The 23212-nt window shown below is 39.1% G+C and overlaps 1 protein-coding gene and 1 long non-coding RNA gene across 11 annotated transcripts in view; one reads left to right on the forward strand and one right to left on the reverse strand.

Moving 5' to 3' along the window:
- Window positions 1-23212, reverse strand: part of ZPLD1 (zona pellucida like domain containing 1) — a 451025-nt gene that overhangs the window by 274026 nt on the left and 153787 nt on the right. For 8 of the 10 annotated variants that reach the window (XM_072966120.1, XM_072966194.1, XM_072966179.1 and 5 more), the window contains one exon: window positions 20607-20694. The gene's annotated coding sequence lies outside the window, so the exon portion shown is untranslated. Of the gene's footprint in view, window positions 1-6441; window positions 6615-20606; window positions 20695-23212 lie in introns of those variants that run through there. The other 2 variants (XM_072966161.1, XM_072966134.1) reach the window with 1 other exon arrangement.
- On the forward strand, window positions 8697-18117 carry LOC140697803 (uncharacterized). The gene is made up of 4 exons (XR_012075152.1): window positions 8697-9050; window positions 9327-9512; window positions 10652-10944; window positions 17887-18117. It is a non-coding gene; the product is annotated as an uncharacterized lncRNA (long non-coding RNA).

The following is a 23212-nucleotide window of genomic DNA, read 5'->3' on the forward strand; positions in this document are numbered from 1 at the left end:
TAAAAATCAGTTCCTGAATCACATTAGGCACATTTTAACTGCTCAGTAGCCACATATGGCTAGTGGCTACCATGCTGGGCAGCATTGGTAATAGAACACTCTACCACTGCAGAAAGTTCCACTAGACAGTGCTATTACAGAAAGTAGTGAGCATTGGGAACCAGCCTAATTTATGGAGAATATTACACTGAACTAATAAAATTGCTATCATTTCATAGGATTGTTGTATTGTTGGAGACAGGGATGTGTAGATACAGGCTATACTGATTTCAGGAAAACATCCAACAAAGTTTCTTATAAAACCATGGTTGATAAAAATATAGAAATATAGGGACGTTATACTATAACTGAGCAAACAATTGTCACCACAGAAAGTTAATTAAGGAACTAATATAATTTTGGAAGAATGACTTACAAGTTTTCCTCAAAATCTTATCATTGGTCCTCTCTTGCTTAACATTTTTATCCATAATTTGCTGACAAATAAAAGAAACAGTTATCAAGTTTTCAAATAACATACAGCAAGATCATTTCATAACTTTCTGGAGGACAATTTACTAAAACTTATCAAAATCTTTTACAATTTTACTTACTCTCTGAGTCACAGTTCCACTTCCTCAGGAAACAGTCACAGATGTTTGCAAAAATTTAGCTATATGGGTGTTAATTATAGCAAAACATTTGGAAAATCTAAATGTCAAATAATAAAAGACTAATTAAATAAACAGCAGTACATTTGCATCAATCATCACTGTATTCCCAGTGATCCCCTACAATACTATGTACTTCATGAGTATTTTTTAAATATATAAAATAAAAGATGAATAAAGTGAGGAAAAAGGAAAATCATAAAATAAACTATGGTGTATGATCATATGTGTCATATATGTGTGGCAATAAATGCACATGTATCATACACGTGCATGTAGGGTATACATACGTGCAAAGAGAAGACTAGACAGACATACCATACTAAAGTGCTAGTAATATTTATCTCTGGCAATGAGTTAGGGAACATATTTGTTTTCTTCTTTTAGCTCATCTGTACTTATAAAAAGTTCTGTCATGAATAGATTCTTTATCATAAGAACATTTGAACAAGGGGCAATGGATAACACATTTGATAAAAGAATCAATATTTAAAAGGAAGAAATATATTCAACAAGCTAGAACAATGAGCCAAAATTAATAAGAGGAAGGTTAATAGGTATATGTAGAAAGTCTAGCTTCTAAGTTCTAAAAGTCCTCTGGGAAAAAAGTAGTTTGGAGAAGACTAGCCTAACAATAAGTTTGTTAAAATAAATGCAAATTTGTTTGATGAATTTAGTAGTACAATTTCCAAAAGACTGAATACAAACTCAAATTAATGACATTAGCAGGATATCTTGCCCAGAACAGGGAGAGTGATGGTCCCTCTGCTCTCTGGGTCTGATGCAATCATATCTGCCCACTGGTCTCCTTGTGTAACAGTGGAGTTTACCCAGAGGTAGGTAACCAGGAAACTGAAAAGACTGAAGATTCTACAACATAAGAAAAAGTTGGCAGAATTAGTGCTCTTTAACTTAAAAAAAAATAGGAATTCCTAGATAGCTGTCTTCATGTACAAAAGAAAGACTAGACAGTATTTTATGTCACCAAATGCAGAGAAGTTACAGGAGGTCATATTTCCACTTAGTGTAAGGAAAAATAGCAAGTAAAAACTACATTGAACTCACAAAAATCTGCACATGAATGTTTATAGCAGCTTTATCCATCATTGCCAAAACTAGGAATCAACCAAGATGTCCTTTAGTAGGTGAATGGATAAATAAATGGTGGTACATCCAGGTAATAGGCTATTATGCAGTGTTAAAGAGAAATGAGCTATCAAGGCATGAAAAGACATAGAGGAACACAAAATGTATATTACTGAGTAAAAGAAAACAATCTGAAAAGGCTATGTATTCTGATTCCAACTATACAACATTCTGAAAAAGGCAAGACTATGGAGATAATAAAAAGATCAGGAGTTTTCCAGGGGTTAGCAGGGAGTGGGTGGGGAATAGGCTAAGCACAGATTTTTAGGGTAGTGAAATTATTATGCACGATAGTGTAGCGGTGGATATATGCCATTATACATCTGTCAAGTCCACATAACACACAACATCAAGAGTAAACCCTAATGTAAACTAAGGACTTAGATAATGTGTCAATGTTGGTTCATCATTTATAACAATGTAACACTCAAGTGAGGATGTTGATAGTGGGGAAGACTGTGTGTGTGTTTGGGTGGTGGTGGTTATGTGGGAACTGTGTATTTTCCACTGAATTATACTTTGAACATAAAATTTCTCTAAAAAAGTACATTAATATTTTAAATTAATAATAATCAAAAATACATTGAACTTCTTTGAGAGGCAGTAATCTGCCTTGTCACTGTAAGTAGAAGGTGAGGGAATGGCTGTCAAGAACACTATAGAAGAAATTTTTGAGTTACAAAGAAGATTGTATTCCTAACCTCTACATGTCCTCCCAACTCTTAAGTTTCTATCATTTGTTTATTCAACAAATGTCTCTGGAATACTGCTGTGGACTTAACTATTTTCACCTGCCCCAAAATTCACATGTTGAAGCCTAAATACTGAATGCAATGGTGTTCAGAGGTGGGATCCTTGGAAGACAACTAGGTCATGAGGCTGGAGCCCTCATGAAGAAGATTAGTGTCCTTTTAAGGGGATGGAGAGAACAGAGCACTAACAAATGAGGAAACCAGGAAGAGGGCTCTCACTAGAACCCAACCATGCTGGCACCCTGATCTCGGACTTCTCAGCCTCCAGAACTGCAAGAAATAAAGGTTTGTTATTTAAATCACCCAATCTATGCTGTTCTTGTTATAGTTGCCTGAACTGACTAAGACAAATACTTCCTACTTTTAAACCTGAAGTATTTGTACATCTGGGAATATATGATGTAGCCAGAGTTCCCAAAGCCTCACTGTAAACATAATGCATCTTTCAAGGGCATTGATTTTATTTGAATTTTTTAAAGGAACATATCATCATTTAGAAAACAAAATACAAATAAATTTTAAAAATAAAATAACAGAGAAATGTCATGTGTGCCATGAGGTTCTTCTAAATTGGCCTCCAGGCCTCACTCACCAGTGCCCAAGAAATACAAATTCATACCACTTAGAGTATTTTAGTGGAAGAGTTAGAGAAACACTGATCCACTATGTGCCAAGAACTACATCTCTGCAAGGGGGGATACATGGATGAATAATGGCCTGGTTGTACCTTCAAAGAGCTTACAGTTCAGAGGGGTGACAGGTACAGCTCCCTCACAGCCGAGAAACTCTGCTCTCTGATGGAGGATGAACATGGTTAACTTCCTACACTCAGGCAAGCATGGATTTCTTTCCTAGTTGTGGAAATAACTGCCTTCCAACAATACCATGCCAATCCTGGGAATGCGATTTCATAAATGCCCTAAATAGGTAGCAGCACCCAGGATCTTCTCTCCAGTGCAGAATTGCATGGTTGACCTTACATGATATCTCTCAAGGGAAGATGCTTTAAGCTAAAGCTTGTTTTATCCATGAAAAGTCCATTCTTCATAGGTGCCATGGAAACAAACAGATACTCTGATTAATTTCCTTTTTATGTTTCCCTTTTTGAAGTACATTTATGGTCACAGAGTATGTGCAGAGAGAAATAAGAAAAACAACTAACTTCCATTGTTGAAGAACTTGACACATTTTGTGTATTAATATGAACAACAAAACCAGAGAGAGTGAGTCAGGATGGAGTGAGCATGTGAACAGGAGAAATGTTAAGCATGTAAAAATAATACATCTTGAAAACTATGGAATGTCCTAGAAATTAAGGCATTTCTATTCCTACATTCACATAACCAATAAACTGAAACTAGTCGTACAGAGACATGTATTCTGCATGTCAGCCCACTTCACTCCAGCATGAAGGCAAACTCACTCACTAGCTAGAAACATCTCCATCCTTGAGGTGTCTGTCATTGCACTACCCCTGACACGGGTACATATTGCCACAAGACTCCTCCTTCAGTGGGCAGTCATTGCTTTTTCCCTCCCCACTAAGCTACTCTGATAAACGCTTTCCAAATGATAGCAAAATTGAGAACAAGAAACTAGTATCCACATAGAGTCTTAGGTTGCCAATGGCTCAAACAGTCCGTTTTCAAATTCATTTATTCATTCTTTTGTTTATTTATTCAACAAGCAGTTACTAGGCTTCCATGATGTGTCAAGTACTGTGTTCTGTGAGTCCTTCCCTAGCTGACTCCACTACAGTTCATTCATGCTTCCTGAAAACTCTTCCTCACAATGCCCTTCAGATAGCGATCTTCAGCACCACAGCTTATGGGGAGAAACCAAGGAAACTCACTATTTGACTTGCAGACCCAGTAGTTCCAGGGCTGGAGCCTGGTCTACAACCCCAGGCCTGGGAGGCTGGCTCGGCAGGAGAGGGCATCGTGGCCCAAGGCTCTGGGACTAACACATAAGAAGCCCTCTTTCCAGAAGGCTCTGCTCATTCAAACCAATACATGTAATTATAGCTGCTGCTTAGGTCCATTTACAAAATGCTCCTAGAGCCAGTTTAATAGTGGAAGAGAATCTGGCACATCAAAAATCTAGTCACCATACTTACAAAGCTCAATAGGAAGGTAAATACACAAAATCTAGAGAACGCATGTGGCACCTCCTTCCTGTATTTGAGGTTTATGTTTTTATTTTAAGTTTTAGGGGACATGAATCTGTTTTCTCTCAATGTCAAACAAACAGTTCATCTCCAGGAAATCTGCAGAAGTCAGGACTCCCACCTAATTAATAGCACCAGATGGTAAGAAAACACCTACCAAAGGACTTCTCCTTCTAGAAATGGTGCAGAATTATGACTGCATCTATATTTTACTGCTGGTGGGTTTGATTTTGTTTTTAGGTTTTGTTTTTCATTTTTAGTATAAGAATCTTTCAAGTTAGAAAAAGTAAGGCTACAAGTAGTTTGTCTAGTTCTTAAAGAATTAAGAAGCAAAGAATCAGAGTCCCCAGAAAACTGGGGATTAACTGCAAGGACACAGTACTTCTTATAAAGAATGGTGCTCCTTCGTGGAGGAATCAGGAAGAGTTTGAGTTGTGGAAATTCAGACAAGCATAGGAGGCCAACCCCATCACCCTCCATTTAAGCCCTGCAGTTGTCTTTGTCTCTTTGTCTGTTTGGGGGTCTCAACAGCTGTCTGGGAGAAGGCAGGGTTTGCCTGTTACACAGCAATGGTTAAAATGAGGCCAACCACGAAACAACAGATACATAATAGACTACCTCGGTTTCTAGGAAATTGGCAGACACGACGTCAGGAGTAGCTGGTTCTCAGAGAGTTGACAAAGAGATTTTTCACCTAATTTTTCATTTACTCAATAAATATTTAGTTAGCATTTTCTCTGTGCCTGGCATTCTTTTCCAGCTGTACTTCTATGAACAAAGGCCTTTTCCTTAAAGAAGCTTACATTCTAGTGGGGAAAATCAGAAAGGAGGAGAAAAAGAAGGAACCACCAGCAGCTTCTGACAAGAGGCCCCCAAGTTCCCTTCAAAAAGTCCTTTCCAGTCCAGCAGGTATCACCGCACCAGCCTCCAATGTCCAGTTTTCAGAAAGCCTATCTAATCGGTGAAGGGCTCAAGCTGGGTTTTTGAGACAAAAGGCCATTTCCCAGCCGCATCCCAAAGTTCAAGTTATCGCTGGGAGCACATCAGTGTGACAGCATTATTAATTCCTGGGCTTGCTGGATGGTTTGTCTGCACATCTCCATCACCCAAGTTCGTTCAAGTAGAAGCGAACATAAGTGGAAATTGCACAAGCTTTAAAGCTGCACCTGCTGAGGCACTGGGAAATTGAGTGACCTTGAACAGGTTATTTCATCTGAGCTTAGTCATATGCAAAATGTGGAAAATACCTACTTCATCATTTGAAGATAAAATGAGCTAATGTACAGAAAGGGGCAGAGTGTCTGGCACATGGTGGATGCTTTTGAAATGTAGCTAATATTAGTTGCTATTATTAGTAATAATAGTAATATAATAATATTAATAATAGCAGCTAATATTGTTAATAATAGTGACAATTATTATTAATAGCAACTAATAAAAGCTCCTACTAGGGCTTGTCAGTCCCTCCTCAACAAACCACCAAATCACCTGCTAAGCAATGCCAAGAGGTAGTGTGGGGCTGGGCTATCACCAGGGAAGTGAGAGGGAGTTACGGAAACCACCCTGCAGGGGCCATGGGAACACACAGGAATGGGTGTATCCAGACATACCCACAGGAGTATCTTTACAGACTTGAATGATTTGCCCAAGATTGTGTCACCAGCAAAGCCCATTAACAATTTCCAGGAAATAAACGTAGAATCTGGGTAATAAAATAAATTCAAACCTTTTTTCTCTTTTCCTTTGTGCTTAATCTAGTTTCGCTTGCTCTCAGGGCGTTGCGTGCAGAGGCCTTGCGCCGGCCCTTCAGACTAGAGTTCCTCCTGCGAAATGGCTGCACTGACACCTCAGCTCGGGGCCGTTCCCAGGAGCGCTGTGCCCGACCCGCAAAATAAGATGGCGGCGGGGGGCCGTGTGCAGAGACGCCGCACCTGGCACTGCGATCGGCGCCTGAGCAGCACAGCTGTGCAGCCTCGCGAGAGCTCCGCCCCCTCCCGCTGACGAGGTCCCTGTGAAGCAGGCCTGCCAGGGAGCCCGTGCGTTCTGGAGCTCCGGCTCACACCTCCCCGTTCTCTGTTCAAAGAATAAAGCTTTCCTTTGCTTCTGAACAGAACTCAGTCTCCTTCTATTGTCTAAAAAGACACCAGACAGAAGGACCCTTGTTGAGGATCAACTTGGGAGGGTCAGTAACAACTGCGAAACATTGTAAACTCTTCCCCAGAGTGACTGAGAAGCCAGCCCTGGAAGTGTGATTGTAAGCCCTCCTCTATGGGCTTTCAATTTGTAAAAATACTGTATGCCTTCTCAGAGTGGTATAAGAGTCTTGGCAAGCATGGCTGGGTTAATCTAAAAGGTGTCAAACCATCCTACTTGCCTCCCCCGCCCCCCTACTAAAGAATCCCCCTAGTGGTTGACCAAATAACCGGGGAATGCTGTAGACAGACAGCAGCCCGCACTGCTCAGATCATCCAGGGTGGGGTGGGGTGGGGTGCGAATGAAAGTGAGCGAAGAGACGAGGAGGGTGAATGAAAGTGTGCCAAGCTTTGGTGTGTGAAAGCATCCAGGCACGGCCCTCGAATACGGAAGGTTGTTAGGGGACGTAGAGGAGAATAAGCTGCCTTTCTAAATCGACGTCAGAAGGCAGGGGAAATGCTTCTAGTTCTGTTAAGGATAGAACAGTCTAAGAGAAAAGCAGCAAGGAAGCAGCAGAATGGCAAGCGGATGAGGCGCACTTAGATGAAAGGACTGCAAGGGGCGGGGTCACAGTGAAAGGCTTGTGAGGGAGCTCAGGCTTCCAGGAAGGCAGGAAGAGTCACCAGAGTCTCACCTCTGCTGAGGCTGCAGTGCTGACACTGAGGTGAAAAGAAAGTGGCCACCGTAGATTTTATAAGAATATGTGAAAATTGCCTAGACTATAGCAAAACCGTCACTCATGCCTCAGTAGGAAGTACGGATGAGAACTTGGTCAAGAAATCTCAAGCCCTGCCCACAGAAGTGAAATATCTGGGAAGGAAGCTCTCCTTTTGCTAAGATGAAGCCTCCAGCCCCAAGAAACCATTTGTATTTAAGTTTTTACTACCAAGTCAGGGCAAATGGGCAAATCAGACTCAGTTACAGCCTGTCAGAGGAAACCCAGAATATGATGACACCTAGAGTGTAGCCCTGAGCTCCTGGCTTAAGCAGGTGCAAGTCAGAAAAGCAGCCTGATTTCTGCCCCCCTTTCCCTGCCCTTCTGAGCTGGACGGAGCCCACAGTGGCTATGGGAGTGCTAGAGGGAAGCGTCTGATTTGTGGAATTGGTGGTGGCTCATGGGATGGCACTGAGGATTCTGGGATTCTGACCAGCCTAGCTACGTTTAGAAAACTGAAGAATGTGCTGATAGAGGCCCATTTTTGTGTGTGCCTGAGAAGCCTTTAAGGAGAGAACCCATGTTGAAGAGAAAGTGATGCATAATGAGCCCCACCAATCACAAAGACAATTTTATGAAGGGATGGATAAGGGGGTGTGAGCCCAACATGGTGGCTGTAACTCTGGTCATTCTCCAGCGGGACTCATATTTGACTCTTGGACAGAGGAGGGAGATTAAAAACCTGAAAAAGAGGTTTAAAATGCAGCAAGACCTCGGCACAGCTTTGAGGTCTCGATCCCAGAGTATGGCACAGCAGGGAAAGGGTGTTTTCACCTTGGCCAGAGCTGGCCCCACCCCACAGCAGTGGCTTCTCAGAGATTCTGGGATCCCTTAGTGCCTAGAAGACATGGAAGGATCCGGCAGTGGTGCCTTTGTAATTGTTAACTCGTCTGTGAGCATATGTGACACAATCCCTGTAGGCAAAAAATATTTAGAGGCACATTATAAGGAATTAAGGTGGCATGAGAACAGAGGGGCAGGGCCAGTGAAATTGTCGTAATTCCATCATAATGAGACAATATCATGTACTTGTTAAGCATGAGGGCTCAGGAATCAAATGGCCTGGGTTCAAACTCAAGTTCCACCCTAAGCAGCTGTGTGACCCATGCAAACAATTCACTAACATCTCTGGGTCTCAGTTTTCACATCTGTAAAGTAGGGATAACAGCAAGACCTAACTCAGAATTGTTGTGAGGATTAAGGAAAAAGCTTGGAAGAGTTTCTGGCATGTAAAAAAGATTCAACAAATGTTAGGTTTCTGGCTTGTTTTTTTGACTAATATGTGTACCCACTGGCTGGTGATGTGAAAGAAATAATCTCTTCACCAAAACCAGGAAAGATTTCTATCACTCGCATCAAGTCCATTCCACGATCAGACTTGAGGGAGCTTCTGGGATCCCTACCAGGGTTCACTGATGCATGTACAGGTACTTCCTGCTCCAAAAGAAGCTTACAGTAAGATCTATGATCTCTAAAATGTTACTTAAAGTAGGTTTAAATAGAACAAAAGATAAGAACATAAAATGAAACCAAGACAGAGCTAAAAAAAAGAAAAGAAAAGATGTACACTTGCTAGCTGAGCTGTCAAATAGAGAGGTCAAAGGTTCTCTGAAAGAGAGAACTCTGTTTTTATGTGCCCTGATCTGGCAGGGATTATGGGACAGGGAAAACTGATATTAATGTTGCCCTTTTTATATTCCAAGTACACAGCGGTGATGGAGCTAAATAAGCTTATAGCTTCTGTCCCACAACTTGGCCCACATACAAGGCCCTATCAAAATGAGACAGAAGTAAAGAAATGAACTCCAATTCCATTTCTCTGCCTCAGTAGAACTCTACGAAACCAGCTTCTTGGACCAACTTACATATGGAAAACTGGGGAGTAAAAGGTAAGTTTAAAGAAGCAATTAGTATGGGTGCTTACCAGAAGAGTCAAACATCTTCACGTATCTTAAATACTCTATATTATCTAGGAATGGTTCATCAATTGTTAATAGGAATCATTCTACAAAGAGGATATATTCAAGAATTGTTATTAGAACGGGTGTAGGTTGCCATGCAAGCAATTTGTCATAGTGGTCAAAGCCAGTTGAAAACCTTGGGATTGGTAAAGCTTGGTAGCAATTTGACAAACATAAAAAGATGTCCCCTGAAACCTGAACTAGGCAATAATATTTTACAGTTTTAAAGAAAAAAAAGTATTTAAAACATTAAGCTTAATTTGCCAGGAGTATATGATCATTTAGGCTCAGGGGTATGGAAGAGATGGGGGGAGAGGGGCTAGTGAGGAAATACAAACTCTCACTGCATTTAAATGAAGAATGAGTTTCATGCAGGCTGCCAATGGATTTGAATTCAAATTCAATTCAAATGCTGTCACAAAGTGACTGGGAAGAGATTTACACAAAAACACTCTGATAGCCATACCAGACCCTCTCTCTCTCAGTCTAGTTAGCCAGACTTTCATCCTCTCCGTCTCCACAAAGAATAAGGGCAACACAAAGCACATCATCCCCGCTATCACCACCAAGCAGATCCTGCTCTGAGCTCCTTCATCGCAGTGGCAGCTCCATTCTCAGACTCGGAGCCTGATGCCTGAATCAACTCTGACTCCTCCCTCTGCCTCCTCTTCTCCCTCCTCTTCTTGTGCATCCAGTCAGCACCACATCCTGTGCCTTCTATCCCAGAGGTGTTTCTTTCATGAGTCTTCTATTTCCTCTCATAACCCTTCACCTGATTTACTATAATGCCCATCTGAGCGTCCCTGGCTTCTCTTCTGCCCTGCACAGGACTCGCATTATGCATTGTGACCACAATGATCTAGAACTCTAGTTTTTTAAAGAGGCAGGTGAATTTACTTTCCATCTTTCTCACAGCAGAAAGTAGAGCACTTACATGTTGATTTACAAATTTTAAAACCTTGAGTTGTTCAGTGTGAAATAAGAAATATTAGAAATATTAAAAGTAAGAAATATTAAAAGAAATACAAATAGTGCACATTCCATAACACCCCACTCTTGATCTGCAGCAGCTCAGTGATTTTCATGTCCCTGCATCTGGATAATCTTATGGAAACCCCAACAAGGCGTCAACACAAGATGAGTAATGGTGCAGTGACTCAGATAGGAACAAGATGTCTCTGAATGAAAGAAAACAGCATGCTCCAACCACAGGGAACCAGAAACAGGAATCATCATGAGAGCCAAGAGGCAGCCTTGAAGTAGCACATCTGCCAGCTACCAAAAAATTTCCTAGGTTGCAACTGAATTAAACTAGTGGCTGTCCTCTGAGTAAAGACTCCAGAAGACTCTAGTGTATAAGGTATGCTACTTACTCTGATCCCTTAAATAAGAGTTCCTTTTGAGATGTACCGTTTAAACATCCCTTTGTGGCAAGAATTTCCTAAGCTTCTGTTTTGCTACATGAGAGGACTATCTACCCATTGAGGGAGGGCCTGTGAATTCACAATACTTCTTCAGCTCTTGGGATGTAGCTGTGCTGGCTTCCAATGCTGGTACATAACGCTGGCTTCCAATCCAACACTCCTTTGTTTCTTCTTGCTTATCAACTCAATCCACGTGTTAGAGGGTATACTAATACTCTTAGATAAAACTTATACAGGTATCCCCCACTTTTCGGAAGTTCACTTTATGCCACTTCGCGTTTACGAAAGACCTATATTAGCACCTGTCTTCCATGACCAAAAGAAATTCCAAGGGGATTCTGCTTTTATTAAAAGAGGCAAAAAGTGAAAATGGCATTCAGCGATTGTTTTGCAGCAGCTGTCACAGAGGCAAAGCACACCCAAGCAGCAAGGGTGGCCAACCACTCAGCATCTCAGCATCAAGCCGCCATACTCTGTGAGCATCTGTGCTGTGTCTCCATTTATTCTGTGCATCCATTAGCAAAAGGTGTCCTAAGGTAGTTTCTTTGCTTTACAACATTTTGGCTTATAAAAACTTCATAGAAATGCTCTACTTTCAGAAAGTGGGGGAAACCTGTACTTCCCAGCTTTCCTTACAGGTAATGGCAGCAGAATATAGTTCTGGTCAATAAATTGTAAGCTGAAGTCGTTGGGTGGGGCTCCTAGAAAAATCCTTAGAAGACTCAGCTGGCATACATCTTTCTGCTCTTTTCCATTTCTCCTTTTCATGTCTGAAATGTAGAAACAAGGGCTGGGAAGGCAACTACAACCATCATCTTGTAACCATGAAAAAAAGGCAAGAGAATCATAAACACTTCAGCCCCAACAGCCTCAAGCTGTTGAACCAACACCAACAAACATCAATCTCTGAGTTTCTTGTTAGATGAGAAAATAAACCACTATTTAGTTAATTACTAACATTCATGTTTACTACTAAATGTACTTGATCAAAAAAATGTAGTTTAAATGGGAAATAACAGAAGTAATTAATATTCTGCACATGATCTATGATTTATCTTTCTTTTGCTGTACAAGGTATATGTGTGTATGTGTGTGTGTGTGTTGTGGGCTCACATCTACAAGTATGCTATGTTAACCCTTAGTTGACGGTGTGTACTGAATGTTTGTGTCCCCTCAAAATTCTAAGTTGAAGCCCTATCTCCCAGTATGTTGGTTTTTGGAGACCAAGCCTTTGGGAGATAATGAGGGTAAGGAGGATACAGAGTTGGATATGAATCCAGGATATCCAGCTCTAAATCATTAGTTCAATTATCTTGGGCAAAGTTACTTAACTCAGAATCTCAGCTTCCCCTACTATAAAATGGGAATATTAATAATACCCATTAAATGTAATGTTTACAAATCACTTAGAGTTGGACTGTGCAAAGAGTAAATAAATGCTCAATAAAAGCTGCTGTTATTATTAATCATGATCATGATGATAATGATGCCCAAATTGGATAACTGCCTCTAAACTCACCATATCTGACAACAGAAATGATATTCTGGTAGCAGGTGAGTGGTGGTCACATTTAGAAATTTTAATTTCACACACACACACACACATATATGGCTTAATGTGCCTAAGAAACCCAATAACTGGCATTAGTATTATGCATCAGATTTTTGAATAACTTGTTAAATTCATAATACATTACAAAGCTTCCCACAACCCCATCTTCCTCTACCTGCTATTCCAACTTTGGCTCACATGGGTGAGAATCAGTGATCCTTTGGTTGAGTTCCCCATGAATAGCTTCATTAAAATGACCTAGTAAATATAATCTCATTCAAGGACAGATTCTCAACAACAAAAAGACTCAGAACACCTAAAATTAAATTAGTTGCTCCTATTGGACTGATCAAGATCCAAATAATAAATAGATTCTTTTTTAAATTTTTTATTAAAGTATAGTTGGTTTACAATGTTGTATTAATTTCTGATGTACAGCATAGTGATTCAGTTATACATATATATTACTTTTTATATTCTGCTTCATCACAGGCTATTACAAGGTATTAAATATAGTTCCCTGTGCTATGCAGTAGGGCCTTCCTCTATCTATCTTATATATAGTAGTTAGTATCTGAAAATCCTGAACTCCCAATTTGTCCCTCTTTCTCCCCAGTAACTCCAAGTTTGTTTTCTGTCTGTAAGTCTGTTTCTCTTTTGTAAATAAGTTCATTTGTCTCATTTTTTAGAGTCCACATATAAATAATATCATATTGTATTTTTCTTTCTCTTTCTGGCTTCCTTCACTTAGTATGACAATCTCCAGGTCCATCCATATTGCTGCAAATGGCATTATTTTATTTTTTTATGGCTGAGCAGTATCCTATTCTCTCTCCCTCTCCCTCTCCCTCCCTCTCTCTCTCTCTCTCTCTCTCTCTCTCTCTCTCTCTCTCTCTATATATATATATATATATATATATATATATCACAACTTCTTTACTCATTCATCTATTGAAGGGCACTTGGGTTGCTTCCATGTCTTGGCTTTTATAAATAGTGCTGCTATGAACATTGGGGTGCATATATCTTTTCAAATTAGTTTCCTCAGGATATATAAAGCAGTAGATTCTTAATTATTACTATAAACAGAGCCTGGAGAAATTAGGTTGAGTCAAAAAATTCACCCTACTGCTTATTTAGATGTGTCTAAAAATTATAGGAAATTGAAAGACAACACTTCAGTTGATATAATAAGAGACAACCAAAAAAATTAACAATTGAAATAAAAATTTAAGAAGCTAAATTATCCAAATTGAAAAATGGGTTAAATTGAAAATAATTTAGATGTATAAAAAGAATCCACTTCTAGAGACAATACCTCAACCACACTTTCCATGTTGCTTTTGTAGATAAAGACAAGTGACCTATATCTTCAGCTCATTGTCTGAAGGGAGCCACTAAAGGGAGCTCTTCTGGGACCTCCAAAAATATTTGAGGAGTTTTTAAAAGTAATATCACATCTGAGCTAGAAACACTGATTCGAGAATTGAACTTTGGCCCTGTGTTTAAGGTGTTCTGATTTTTAATCTCATAGAGCAAAAAAAAAAAAGCATGCAAAATAAATTAATGTATCATAAATTATGGCTTGCCTGCCATTTACAGAAGCACAGAGTTTGTTACCAACCCATAGAGTTCCTGGGTGATAGAAACAAATTTTACTTTGTATGTAACTCCTCCCTTCCCTAAGGCTCCAACAGAGATGAGGATTCTCTTTATTAAACAGGTTCTCACATTTCCAATTATGACACGATGAATTGATTGTGTAATAGCATCCCTAACACTGAAGTCAACCTAACTTTGTTTTTGCTTCTAAGGGCTGTGTTTTTTTTTTCCATAACAACACAAGACAATACATGTTTACCCTTGAATTTTACCTTCTGAGTGCAGATCACTCACTTTCTTCTTGAATTTGTAGATTCAAAGAAAGGGAAAGGGACTTACCATTTAGAATAGCTTCAGGTTAAACTTTTGAGTATCTTATTTGGGAATGTTATTTTAGTATTGGATTGTTTTATAACCACTTATTAAATGATAAGTTAAAATTTGAGGCTCAATAAGCACATGAAAAAATGCTCAATATCACCAATCATCAGAGAAATGCAAAACTATAATAAAGTATCACCTCACACCAGTCTGAAGGGCCATCATTCAAAAGTCCATGAATGATAAATGCTGGAGAGGCTGTGGAGAAAAGGGAACCCTCCTACACTGCTGGTGGGAATGTAGTTTGGTGCAGCCATTATGGAAAACAGTATGGGGATTCCTCATAAAACTAAAAACAGATCTACAATGTGATCCAGCAATCTCACTTCTGGGTATGTATCTGGAGGGAACTCTTAATTCAAAAAAATGCACCCCAGTGTTCATAGCAGCACTACTTACAATAGCCAAGACATGGAAGTAACCTAAATGTCCATGGACAGATGACTGGATAAAGAAGTTGTGGTATATTTATATAATGGAATATTACTCAGCCATAAAAAATAAAATAATGCCATTTGTAGCAACATGGGTGGACTTAGAGATCATCATTCTAAGTGAAGTAAGCCAGAAAGAGAAAGAAAAATATCATATATCACTCATATGTGGAATCTAAAGAAGAAGAAGAGGAGAAGGAGGAGAAGGAGGAGGAGGAGGAGGAGGGGGAGGAGAAGAAGAGACACTATGAATTCATCTACAAAACAGAAACAGACTCACAGACATAATAAGTAGTCTTATGGTTACCAGGGGGAAGGGGATGGGAAGTGATAAATTTGGGAGTTTGAGATTTACAAATGTTAACCACAATATATAAAAACAGATTTTTAAAAAAGTTTCTTCTGTATAGCACAGGGAACTATGTTCAACATCTTATAATCACTTTTAATGAAAAAGAATATGAAAACGGATATATGTATGTATATGCATGACTGGGACATTGTGCTGTACACCAGAAACTGGTATGTTGTAACTGACTGTACTTCAATTTAAAAAATACAAAACTACAAAAATAAAATAAAATAAAATTCTAGGCTCAAGGAGGCAAATTTGAATCTTCAAGTCTTTCTGACTGTCTTCTTTGCAAGTAACTTGAATTAAGATTTTTCAGCTTAAATTTATATCTAGGATTGAAACCTAGCATGTTTATGTGGAAAAGCAATGGCTATGCTTAGCATAACTTTGAAACGGATTTTAATGGTGTTCTCCATATTGACTCACAAGCACACAGGGAATATATTTCACTCTTTCTTTTGCTCCTTATGTCTGTATCTGGTCTGCTTTTTATAGTAAGCTGTGAAAGATTAAAATAAATATTGTCCCTTTCTGTTAAGACCAAGAATAGAGTTGTCACTTCCAACTGATATTTATAAATGGAAGTATCAATTACCATCATAGAAGGAAGGATATTCACAGATGTTTCATAAATAACACTAATCCATTGGACTCTGCTCTACAAACCAACATGATTCACCAGACAATCTAACTACGGGTTGCATCAGGGCCACTAAATAATTTGTGGGGTTTGGTCAGAATGAAAATGAGGGACAAGTCCCCTTGTTCAAAAATTATTATGAATTTCTTGATGGTGACAGAGAAGCATTAAACTAAGCATGGAGCCCTACTGGCACAGAGCCCTGTGCAACTGCACAGTTCACATGCCCATGAAGCCAGTCCTGGATCATACCTACCCTGTCAAAATTTTCTGCATTATGCTATTAACTATCTAGATAGTGCAAATGGGTGTTTACTATACAGGAAAGTTAAAGTGCTTTGTTTGTCTTTGAAAGCCCTTTGCCAGGGGATATGGATATTGTGTCATGTCCAATACCAAATAACACAGACACTTCAGAGTTGACAGAAGGATCTACAGCTGAATGTAGCGGTCAGATGCCATCAAGCCTCACAATCCCTTTCTGCACGCATTTGTTATTTGCCAAGGACTCTCACATATCAGTCTTCTTTGCCAAGTCCCTCTACATCCCTATGATGAATTTGCATCCCGATGCAAATATGTCTTTACACAGGATCTAAGTGCAAACAATCTTACCAAACCAAAAGCCACGGGAAAATTCCACTCACTGATGATACTGGTTACTCTCTCCTCAGTGAAAGAATATCCAATCTTCTTGGATTTGACTACAAAAAGGGAATGGTCGTAGTTGTTTTGTTTGCTTTTCTTGCTTTTTGTTTTTGTTTTCTGTGTTTTATGGTTAATGAGGCAGTAAGGAATTGTGTAGCAATGAGGCAGTCCTAGTGAGTGTCTCAGCAAGTGTTTTGGCTGGAAGAGTTACTCTTGAAAAGCAATTCCATACAAAGGCCAAAGAAATGTACAGCGTTGAATTAAAAAGAGATGAACAGGGAAGATGAAGGATAGACCAAGAGTGTTTCCAAGTGTAAAATCAATGCAAAGGCTGGACAGAGTGCTGTGGGCATCCGTCACTTGGAGACATGGCTTGATGAAGCTGTGGGTAGACCAGAGGAGTGTTGTTTTTGCCATCAGGCCATGAGAAATCTCAGGATAAGAAACAGAATTTTAAAATATAAACAGTTCTTAAATCTTTAAAAGATGATTAACTTGAATCATAAGAAAGAAAAATACAAATCACAACTGCACTGAGATACCATATCTAACCTACTAGATTGGCACAAATCCAAGAGTTGGGCAGCACATTCTGAGTGTCTGAAAGAGACACTTTCATATGTTACTAGTGGGAGAGTCACGTAGTGCAATGCCTGTGGAGGGCTATTTAACTACAGGTATCAACTTAGAAATTTACAAAGGGTATACACCCTTTCACCTAGCAATTCCACTTCTAGGAATTTCTTCTTACACATATTTACATACATTAGAGATGACATATGCACAAGGATATTTATTACAACATAGTTATAATAGCAACTCATATAGCTATTATTAGAAGGCTAGTTAAATAAATTAAACTGTACCGATAAAACAGAATGCTCACCAGCTGGACAAAAGAATGAAGGTACATTCTATCTAGAGAAAAGAAAATGTACACAGTACACTCCTCAAATATATTAATAAGGCAAGATATTTGTATGTGACTATGTTTGCAGGGACATTTTCTGGAAGAAGACCCAAAAAACTAACAAAAAGTAATTAAAAATAGTTACCGATGGGGAAGGGTGGGCATGGGAACTGAGCAGATGGAAGACAGGAGTGAGAAGGTTTACTCTATGTATGTTTGTAGCATTTGGATTTTAAGGCATATGAATAGATTTCCTATTTTTTAAATTAGAAATTTAAATAAATGAATGCATGACCAAAAAGAAGAGAAAGATTAAAATACAGTAAGTTAATACAATCTACCCTCTTTGTACACAGAAGAAACTGAAGCCAAGTGAAGTGAAATAACAACCCAAAATCCAAAGACAGCTGGTGGTAGACCCTGTGTTGGAACCAAGGAGAATCAGAGGACTCTGCTGAAATGAGACACAGTAACACTCTTGTATCTGAAACATCAAAGGTAGTAGGGTGGCCAGGGACACAAACTTGATATTTCTTATTGGTCAATATTTCTTATTCCTGAAGCTCTTGACATCAGAGTGAATTTTGTGTTTGTATAAAAGTGTTTGAATTCTAATTGAAATTGCCAAGACCTATGTGACCAGCAGTTTTGATAAGAAAGAAAATTGCTAAAGACATGGAATATATCAGACAAAAGTCTCAGGGATGAATAAGCAAAAAACAATGCAAGAAGCTGAGCACTAGGGAGCTGAGGTACAAAAGTCAATCAAGAAGCAATAAAAGCCCCTGTGTCAACAAAGAAAACAAACTCATGGTTACCAGAGGGGGAAGGAGTGGGAAGGGATAAACTGGGAGCTCAAGATTTGCAGATACTAACTATTATACATAAAACAGATAAACAGCAAGTTTCTTCTGTATAGCACAGGGAACTATATTCAACATCTTGTAGTAACCTATAGTGAAAAAGAATATGAAAATGTATGTATGACTGAAACATTATGTTGTACACCAGAAATTGACACAACATTGTAAACTGACTATGCTTCAATTTAAAAAGAAGAAAGAGAGAAAAAAGGAAAAAGATATTTAAAAATACATAAATAAATAAAAAGCTGCTGTGTCAAGTCTGGAGAAATCACCCCACCATCAAGCATGCTGCTGGGACGGCAGCTGAGAGGGGCCATAACAGCAGGGCTTGCACACGGTGGTGACTTCCACAGGCAGTCCACACCTGGTACTCTCCTCTCCTTCTGCCTTTTTCCAACTTTATTCATTTCCTGATATTATTCATGCAAGAGTCTCTTTCTTCTGCTAAATCAGGAGGACAGAGGTGACGTCTTCTTCATTTTCATCACACTGAACTGTGCCCAGCACAGTGACTTGAACATAATAGGCTCCTAGATTTTTAGAACTTTGGAAGCAGAAGGGTCTTTAGAAAATATCAAATCTGATTTTTTAAAACTTGTTTAAAATCATAAAATCCATTTTGAAATGAATAGCTATTTAGACTCCTCAACATAAAAAAAATAAACTTTTTTTTTTAAGAGATGCTTCGGCTGAAAAGGAAGCAAAGGAGGGGAGAACAGACAAACATCAACTCACAATCATCTCCTTCCTGTTTCTCCTATAGCACCTCGGGGATCACAGTTTGGAAACTATGGATGCAGTGCAACCCCTTCATTTATTACATGAGGACATTCCTTAAAAGTGTCGTACACTGAATTGACACGTCCAAGGCAGGGCTGGTGAGCTGCAATGGCTGTGACCACCATGTTCCCCTGACCTACACAGGGTGAGGTACGGGAGAGCAGAATCTGTGTAGGCTCTGGAAATACACATTCTCTTCTTTCCTTGTGTAAATATTTGGAGATCCTCATTAGGGATGGGAAACAACACCATTCTACCTGGTTCTGCTCAGTCTTTTTGGAATAATTTAAGTCCACTTCAGGAGAAATGAGCTGGTGCAGGGAGAGCACTGAGGTAGTAAGCACCCAGCCTAATTCATCAAGTGCTATTCAGAGGCACCTCCTTATTTACCAGACTCATGCCAAAGAAGTCAGCACAGGGCTTAAGGGCTGTTCTCAAAGACCTGGTTAAGATTGTTTGAGCTTGCTAGGAATCCACAGACTATATGGGAAGTTAATCCTTTAGTACACTGTGTACAGCTAATGCACCTGGCAATGTTTGGAAGTAGGGGACACATTAATAATAAATAAATGAGATCACTTCAAAGAGGGACAGGTGCTCTGAAGAAAATAAAACAGAAGGACGGTGTTGTAGACAGGATAAGGGTAGTTATGTTGCGATAACAAACAACCCCCAAAATCTCAGTGTCATAAGACAACAAAGTTAGAGTTTTTCTTACGCATGATACCTGGGTAATGCCAGGGCTGATGAGAATCCACCATCACATCGCTTTTATCTATGTCCTATCGCCCAAAACTTGTCCCAGAGGCTTGCCTGACTGCAAGGAATGTGTTATCTTCCCAAGTGTCCCAATGGGGGGAAGAACCATGGAAGAGCACACAAGATGGTGGGCAGCAGGGGACACAAGGGCTGATTAGGGTGGTCTTGCAAAGGCCTTCTAAAGAGATGATACTTGATCTGAGATCTGAATGATGAGAGTGAACCCACCAAATGAAAGCTACAGAAAAGGCATTTCAGGCAGAGGGAACAGCAACTGCAAAAGGTTCTTAGGCCAAAACAAGTGTGCAAGGAAATAAATGAAGGCCAGTGTGACCAGTGCACCACGAGTGAAGAGAGAATGGTAGGTGATGTGGTCAGTGAAGCCAAAAGACGAAAAGCCTTAAGGATCATGATAAAAGATTAAGAGTTTGTCCAAAGAGTGTCCCAAACTCAAATGAACTAATGTTTCCTCTTTTTAATAAAAGCAAAAGGCCATCCTTATATTACACTAAAAATAAAAATTCACATTTTGTTTTTCAGTTTTCTGTTTCTCAGGCTAAACTGAGAACTTTACCTTTTTCAATATTCACCTCAAGTTCACCTTTTTCTAAGCATGTGAAATACCACAGAACATCGTGACAGGATTTACAGTGTTTCCTGGAACTTCTTACCTCAGCTCTGTGTTTTCTCAGGCCTCACTTCAGAGTCTTGATCAGCAACCAGATCTATGTTCTTAGCTGCTGACAGAACACATATTCTCTGAAAAGACGAGAAACAAGGAAGTTACCATTCTGAGAAAAAAAAAAAAAGAACAAATTTTATTTTCTTACCAGAGAAATATCTCTTCTCTGCTACTAGAGTCTAGTATTTTTAGAACTGAACCAAATATAGAAAGCTTTTTACTCCCTATGGGAATTATTTAGATTGATTAATGTTCTGGAGTTAATATTGAGTTTCCAGAGCAGCTTTCCAAAAAAAGGAGATCATGAGAACTTTATCTTCCACACCACTTACCTTTATGAAAGCCTCTTCAAGTCCAAAACATTGTTTCCTGCTCTCCAACAAGGATAAACATTTAATAAAACTGGGCAAATCTCTCTGGACTTCAGGTTTCTCATCTACAGAATAGGCCTCATCAGTCATAGAGAAAAGCCAAACGTTACGATGATAGACCTACAGCTGGATGGGCTCCCTGGGAGGGCCCCCTCTTCCCACCTGTGGCCACGTTGGCTGCCTCACAAAGGCACCAGGCATTTTCTCAGTGGCCCAGTGCAAAAGTGAACTCAGCCCTACATCCTGCCTACCAGGAGGTTTTCCAGGCTGCTCAATGAAAGCCGCTCACAAGAATAATCAGTGACTATTGTGTGAAATTTACCTGAGCTCATCTGGTTAGGATATGTCACTGCAAGATTTTTGTTCAGGCAACTTTGCCAGTGTCCCCAACATTCATCCTATATTAGAGCACAGTCATTCAATCCACAAACGTCGGAGTCAGGTCATCTGATATCCAATCACATTTCAGCCACTTAGTAGCTGTTATTCAACCTTCTACATTTCATTTTCCCTCACTTATAAATGGGGAAATAGGGCTTGTTTTCATCAGATTGTTGTAAGGATGATGACATATTTCATGTAAATCTGTCAGCATAGTACATGATCCATGGTAAGTCTCCGTAAACAGTAACTTTTATCATCATCATCATCATTATCATTATCAACAACCTTAAAGAGTGGAGAGTCACTACTTAAAAATGTCTCACATGCTTTGGGGGTGTCAATTAATCAATTTCTAGCTAGCAGGCTTGAACATTTACAAATCATTCCGAAGAGTAGACTCAAACTAGGGAAGAAAGGCTGAAACTTCCTCCAGACACTCAGTCTTCACTATGAGGAACTTCTTCCTTAGATATGCTTTTGATTTTTGCCCATCTCCTTTTGTTTATCCACTTGTTTGTGTTTTCCTTTCCTAAGTTAAGGTGAAGAATCTCTTTGGCACCACAACCCTTTACATCTGATGTTGGTTACTGGACAACTCTAAGACTTCTTTTCTGCTGGTTCCAGCATTGTATAATGCATGGAAACTGAAGGCAGGCTTTAGGTTCAAGATAATTCTATCTCATGCTATTATGAAAATTAAATAATGTATTATGAAAGTGTGTGTAAACAGTAAGGTTCTTGAATATACGTATATTCATGTATGACTGAAGAATTGTGCTGTACACCAGAAATTGGTACAACACTGTAAACTGACTATACCTCAATAAAAATAAATAAATAAATAAATAAATAAATAAATAAATAAACAAACAAACAGTAAGGTCCTGTTCAAATGTTAGTCATTATTATATTTACTATTTCCTTATATTCCTCAAACATTATAAAATTTTGTCACCCAAATGATAGAAGTAACTGGGTTAACTAGTTTCACTAGTTTTAAGTGAGGTTAAGTTTTGGGTTGTCCTCTATTCTCCTACTTTTGACACCACAAGAAGTACTTTTGGGACAAGTCATAGAATCCAGATGAGCAACCAGCCACAGATGACAGCTAAAGGGCATAAGTGCATCATTTACTTCCTAAAATCTCTTCCAAATCATACTAAATCCATAAAAAACGCATAAATCCATAATAGATAGATGCCAACATGGCTCCTCTGGTTCCACAGACAATAATCTCATGATTAGTAGCTTTTTCAGCTAAAACAATTCTAAAGACACACAATTTGGTCCCCCCAAATAAATCTTTTACCTGAATCACTCATATAACTATTTTTATCAGAAAATAATGTTTTTCTTTGTAAAACCCCAAATTACTAGGAATTCTTCAATGTTCTCCATCTGTTATTGTTAGATACTCATCGTGCAGCATAAAGAGAAGAGGGAAGATGTAGGAGTTATCTGAGCCTGTCTTACTGCTCCCTTCTTTTCCTTCTCTGATCGCAAACACCGTACTTTAGGCTCTTGTCATATCAAGAGTGGGTTAAGAAAAAGAACATGAAAATGAATGTATGTATGTATGTGTATGACTGAAACATTAAGCTGAGCAACAGAAATTGACACAACATTGTTAACAGACTAATCTTCAATTTAAAAAAAAAAAGTGAGTTAACAGAAAAGCCTCCTAACCAGATCCCATGCCTGTATGTAAATTGCTGAGCGTACAGCACACATTCTGTACATGTTAACTCCTTCTCCCACACAACTCCATCCAGCTTCCATATTCATTTGCTAAAAAACTATATTACTATATCAGTTCATTCTTTTTACCTCTAAAATAGCC

This window comes from Vicugna pacos, chromosome 1, assembly GCF_048564905.1.
Source record: "Vicugna pacos chromosome 1, VicPac4, whole genome shotgun sequence".
Classification (NCBI taxonomy): domain Eukaryota; kingdom Metazoa; phylum Chordata; class Mammalia; order Artiodactyla; family Camelidae; genus Vicugna; species Vicugna pacos.